This window comes from Aphelocoma coerulescens, chromosome 5, assembly GCF_041296385.1.
Source record: "Aphelocoma coerulescens isolate FSJ_1873_10779 chromosome 5, UR_Acoe_1.0, whole genome shotgun sequence".
In the NCBI taxonomy this organism is placed as follows: domain Eukaryota; kingdom Metazoa; phylum Chordata; class Aves; order Passeriformes; family Corvidae; genus Aphelocoma; species Aphelocoma coerulescens.
Window position 1 is genome coordinate 19,898,742 of NC_091019.1, and position 6,000 is coordinate 19,904,741.

At 50.1% G+C, this 6,000-nt stretch overlaps 1 protein-coding gene across 4 annotated transcripts in view; it reads right to left on the bottom strand.

Moving 5' to 3' along the window:
• The window catches only part of TNNT3 (troponin T3, fast skeletal type), a 30,673-nt gene extending 26,402 nt beyond the window's left edge, over positions 1-4,271 (bottom strand). For 2 of the 4 annotated variants that reach the window (XM_069016954.1, XM_069016956.1), the window contains exon 1: positions 4,143-4,271. The gene's annotated coding sequence lies outside the window, so the exon portion shown is untranslated. The remainder of the gene's footprint in view (positions 1-4,142) is intronic. The other 2 variants (XM_069016953.1, XM_069016955.1) reach the window with 2 other exon arrangements.
• Between the last annotated feature and the right edge of the window lie 1,729 nt (positions 4,272-6,000).

Genomic DNA, 6,000 nt, shown 5'->3' on the forward strand with positions numbered 1-6,000 from the left:
AGCGAACAATAATTGTTTTATTAGTTTAAGATGAAAACCAGCCACATGCCTAGTTAGGCAGTTCACACTGATATAACCATTTCTATGTAATGCAACACTCTGGCTTTCCTAAAAGCATCAGCTGCCCTGAGGCCGGGGGAGAAGATGAGGAAAGGCCCCTGAAAATTTCTCCAAATCCACAGCAGATCCTAAATTAGAAAGCCAGACTTCTCCTTGCTGGCCCAAACCCCAACTTTCATGACTTCATTATTCAGCTGATATATGAGAGATGTCTTGAAGGAGCAGGTGGGCTGACTTAAGTTCAAAAGGAACAACTGCAGCTCAGCAGCTTTCTATTTCAGAGGAAGGCAGTAATCCCACAGGCTCCAACCCTGCCCTATAAGGGATTCTCTCCATTCCCCAGCAATGACCTTGGGCACCATACATTAACATCAACAGGATTTAAAACCCCCGTGTTGCAAGGAGAGATAAACAGCCAATGGCTTTTTTCTTCTAGTTCCTCATTTATTCTCTTTCTGAAATTCAGCATTGCCCTGGAAGTAGTGCCAGCAGTGGCTGTGTTATGACCTGACCTGAGGTGCTGGATGGGAGGGGTAATCCACTGACAGGACACGTGAGATTTGGGTTCAGTGGTCTCTTGGTCCTAGGCTGCTTTTAACTTTGTAGCTGTGGCTGCCCACTCCTTGAGTGCAACAACCATCCCAAGGAGTACTTTGGGGACTCTAGTCCTACCAGACGGGGGGGGGGGGGGGGAATTTTGTATTTGGGAGGAATTTCAGCTTTCAAATGAGTTTTCTGCTCACCAATTCACACTGCTCTTCTGTTAACTACTTGAATGCTACAACATTGCTGGTCTCTCTCCCCTGGTCTTTTCAGTCTAGATTTTGTAAAATCTTCAGGATGAAGACTTCCATTTGCTATCTGCTCAGTGGCTAGCATGTTAGCAGTCTCATTTCAGCCTTCAAAAATAATTCAAGCTATTAGTGATAATGCTTGACAGTATGTTGGTTTATGCAACAGGACAGCAGAACTCCTCCAGGCAAAAGCCTGTAGAGGGAACCTGCCTAATGCCCAGCCGTTGACTTCTTCCAAAATACATGTTCTGTAAAGACTCAGGGCAATGGCCAATCCTCCCATGGATTAAGCCTTTCTAAATACAGCTTTCCTTCTTCCCAAGCTGGAGGATTTAAAAAAATACGAGGACTTTTAAAAGGCTCTGGGCTAAACTCCTCTCTCATTCCAGTAAGAAGAAGAGTAATACCACTAAACAGTGAAGAAATCAGCTCGAGAACCCTCTGTGTGCAGACAGAGCGGGAGCGTCTGTTCAGTGCAGGGCAGGCACGTAGCGCAGCGCACGCTGTTCTTTCCAAGGCAATTGAAGTCAACAGGAGTCTTTGCAATCAGGCTTTCCATTAGCAGTTATTGGAATGAGCTCATCTAGTCTCCAATTTAGCTCTAAGGACATCTTGCTGAGGGTTGTCACATTGGCTGTTCCCCTACCCCCTTCCATATTTGTTAATCCAAGCGCTGCAAATGCGAATGGGATTTTGCATGGCATCTGTCCGTGTGCTATAAAAGCGGAGCGAGAATGCCAGCATCCCTGACACTGTGAGACCCCAGCCCTGAGGGGATTTCTTGGCCCCAGATAAAATGAACTAATAACAAGCGTATTGGCAGACTCTGTACAAAGATGAGCCAGACACAGGAACCCCACAGGAGAGGGCAGGGGGGACAAAAAAATCCAGGAGAAGATCACAGATTTCAGCCTTGCAAGGGCCAAACAATCAACCAGGTTTGGTCCCTCTGTCAAGAAAAGCTGGTATGTAAGGCAGCAGCTGACTGCCACTGCCCCTGACTGGAAAGGTAAAAAGGTTTAGCTTCAAGAAGAACAAGGTGTCTGTCCACTTCATGGCATTCAAAAGCCATCTGGTCCCTTAAAGCCAGGGGCAAAATGCAGACTGTCATAGCTACAGCCACCCAGGACAAGAAAGGCTCTTTGATGCCCAGCACTATCCACATAGCTAACTCTGTCATCAAAGCAGCCAGCAAAATTGGACTATATTTACATCCAAAAGGCAATAAAGAAAGCAATCTGTTAAGAGCGGCAGTTTTTGCAGTTAGGATTAAGTTCGCCCCAAGGCAATGGAAAGTCTCCAGCTGGCTCGGGATTACCCTTTGGTGGAAATTACTGTACACACAGCAAATGCAGCCCAGGATTAAGGCTGTTAGCACCTTCAGGCAATAATTGGGCTTTGTTTGCATAGTGGCAGAAAAATGGATTCTGGTCTTGACTGAGGTTTAAGGATGTAATAAAATCAATTAGTTAATACTGCCCACCCTTTGGAAGGAAATCAAAACACATGGGAAAGTTTCACCAGACAGAAAACTTCCTGCCTGCTCTCACCCTGTAAAGGTGGAAGAAAAGGTTATTTTCTGCTTTTCGTTCAAGCCAAGCAGGTCACTGGAAGGACAAATACACCAGTGCTTAGCCCCAGGTGGGCAGGAATACCACATCCCTTTTGGCCCCAAATGCTCCTGGCCTCAGCTGAAAGAGCAGAGCCAGCACATCCCAAGAAGCCTCTTAGCAGCTGAGAATGCACCCGGGAGGGGGAATGGGCTGCCTTGCACCTCCAGGCCACCCCTGGAAATAACCCAGCCATAAATCATCCCCTCCCGAGCCAGGCCATACAAGGTAGGCAAGGTAGCAAGAGCCGTATGGAAAGGGGGCAGGACAAAAGGGGCCATGCATGGGCAGTGGGACCTGGCAGGGACAGCTCTCAGGTAAGGACTGGGGCTATGATCCACCAAGCACCACATGGCCACTGTTTCCCAGCAGTAGCTGCTGCAAACCCACTGCATGGATTTTTCAATATATGTACATATCACATTAAATGATATGTGTATTATCTATATCTATTAATATATTATATTAGTACATATATGAACATATGCGTATGTTTCTCTCCAACACTGAAACAGAGTAGCAGGACTCAAGCACTGCTGCAGGGTCCACTAACACAGAGCAAAACCCCAAATCCCTGTCCCAAAACGTACGCTTTATCCTTGTCTTCAGGGTGGCATCAGCTGTCTGATCCCTGCAAGGGGTTTTCTAGGGATATCAAGGCTGAGACAGAGGACAAAAAGCCAATGGCCACACTTAGCTTATATCCCCTGCCTTTCCTTGGTGTAAGAATCAAGGTAGGAACAGACCAACAAGATGATCCAGTCCAACTGTCCACATGGCACTACCACTGTAACCCCTGAACCACTCAACCCTATCACCCAGGTGCCTCTTGAACGTCTCACCTACCACCTCCCTGGGTCTTGCCCCAGCAATTGCCTACAGCCTCACTGGAGCTCCCCCACAGCAGCAGCACAGCTCCCACCCAAATTTCTGACACCAGAGTCACCTGTACTGGTGTCCCTCCTGCCCTTGTAGAATACCCACTACCCGAGAGCAAGAAGCTGATCCAAGAAACATAAATATAGTCATGGAATACTTCCCACTCCCACAGAAAATGAGAAAATTGTGAGAGAAATTCCCTGTGTGAGTGGAGGGGCAGGAGGAGGGGGGTAAATTCAGAGTGGTGATGGGATGCTCCCCATATTCATGACTTCAGACTCCTTCACTTTGCTGGCCTGACCATGAAAAACTCACCATTTTCTTCTTCCTGTGGGAGGGGGCAGTTTTCCAGGATCACATTTTATTTTCTCAGATCTCCTTCTAGACCTACAGCCTCCTCATCCACCAGAAGCTGCCTGATGGTCCTGCCCTTCATACCTCCTGCCTCAGCCATCCCTTTCTCTGGGTGACAGGGGAGGGAAGGTCAGCACTTTTCTCCTGCTGCTGAGTGCTTCTAGAGATCACACTTAATTTCCAGCCCCACATGTTGGTTTGGAAGGATCTATTGTCCCACTACTAATCCTTGAGAGTTCACAGCACCCAGACTTCTGTGGGCGACATGAGACTTGTGAGATGCCCAACTAAAGCCAGGAAGAAGTGCCTTTTCCTTAGAATCCTGTGTCAGATCCCAGATCCTGTGGACCCCAACCCTCTCCTGGTGCTTCTCCATTCAAACCAAGGCTCATTCCTTCCACAGTGTTGCCCCCCAGCAGCACCCCTTGCCAGAGATCCCACTTACCTGGGAGGAGTGGAGAGAAGCACCAGGGTCCCTGTCAGAGGGGACGGGCAGGCTGGGATCTGCAGGCGTCCCAAGGTGTTGCAGCTCTCAACTTATAGTGACATTTGATCGTCTGGAAGAGCCGATTGGCCCCGGACTCCCTGAGCTGGGCAGGGAAGGGAAGGGAGCTGGGATGAGGTGGGGAGGGGATGAGATGGAGGGGGAAGGAAGGGAAGGGGAAAAAAAAGGTCATACCATGTATAGGAGCAGCTGTAGGAATTGCACAGATGATGCTAAGATGGGAGGGACATGTTTGGAGAAAAAAACCTCCAGGGCTTATGTTTCTATATTTACAACCAGACAGGCAGGCAGGGCTCAAAGAGGGGTATCTAAGGCAAAGGGACCTCAGAAACAAATTAGGGGCCCCCATAGCTCCATGGTACATGACCACTGCTAAAAACTTGGTTGTGGCACCCTGGATCTCACAGTCTCAACACACAGCAGCAACTTCCACTCTCCCCTCTGGGCAGGGGCTCTTCCCAGCTGCCCCTCCACATGCAAAGGGTTTTGGCTGTGCTGCAGGGCAAGAGCTTGGGGAAGGCCTGTGGACCTTCCATGTCGAAAGCTCTTTGAAACCAGCAGTCACAGGCACATGAGAAAGCAGAGGCACTTAGCACACGTGTTGCCTCAAGTGTGTCTGTGCTCGAGTGCTGTGTGGCACACACCCACCTTTCAGAGACTGCCAGGGCTCTGCCACGCACCAGGGCTTGAGGGGACCTGGAACAAAAAGAAAGAGAGGAGGAACACAGCAAAAGAGCTTATAAGCCTTTCTTAGCATGATATGAAAGCATTATTTAAAATAAGGACTTCTTAGGGAGGGCAACTGCAGGTGGCTGGAGCCTGGGTGCCTGGAGCGGTTTTGCTGCCAGAGCACTCTGCACAGTTGCATGACTACTCCAGCAGAGGATTGCAGTGCCTCACACAATCCTCTGGTTCACGGTTTCCATTTCACTAAATATCCCAGGCTTCAGCTTCCCATTCCCTTCCTCCCTCCCCCCCCCCCCCCCCCTCCCCTTGGCTCCCCAGCAACACAGCATGTGGCCTCCTGTGGGCCTGGCAGCTCCAGCATCCCCCTTCCTCCCCGCCTGTAGGAGAACTTCAGGAACTGTGGGGCAGCCGATATTTTTGGCTCGGGTCACAGATTGATTCCTGCCCACTCTTTCCCTGCTGCTTGCAAGAAAGGGTCCCCATCTGAGGATGCAGAGATAAGCTTTTAAAGCCGTGGAGTGGGAGCACAGTGCTGCAGCCTCCTAGTCACCAGGTAACATGCACGAGCTAAAAATCTCCTGTCCAGCTTGTCTTTTCCAGCTGTCTGGCAGCTTATCCCCTCGCCTCTCTCCTGCAATCCCCCTCTAGCCAATGCTTTTGTCACTTGTCGGGGGGAGGGGGACAGTGCATCCATCCTCAGTGCCCTGGCTTCATGTGGGAGTTTGCTGGATGGGGGAGATGGGTGGGCACCCCGTGCTGCTGAGGAGAGCAGCAGCTGCATGGGAACACATGGCCAGACCTGGTATCACCACCTCCACTCCCCCTGCAGCTCTTCCCAAAGCACTAACACAGCAAACTGGCTTGCACGCTGTGCTTTCGGAACCACCGAGCGTTTTTGCTCTCTTCCACTGGCTCCTTTCCCTCAAGCTCTCCACAAGCTGGGCAAGCCTCCAAGAAATACCATATTTGCCCAAACCAGCAGCAGAATGGGGATGCATGGGAGGAGAGGGATCCAGCTGTTTCTCCTTTCATGTTTGCTGTGGGCCCAGTTTGGCAGTGGCATTCACCAGCCTCCTGTGCCCACCTGCCAGCTATAGACTGTCCCTGCTGC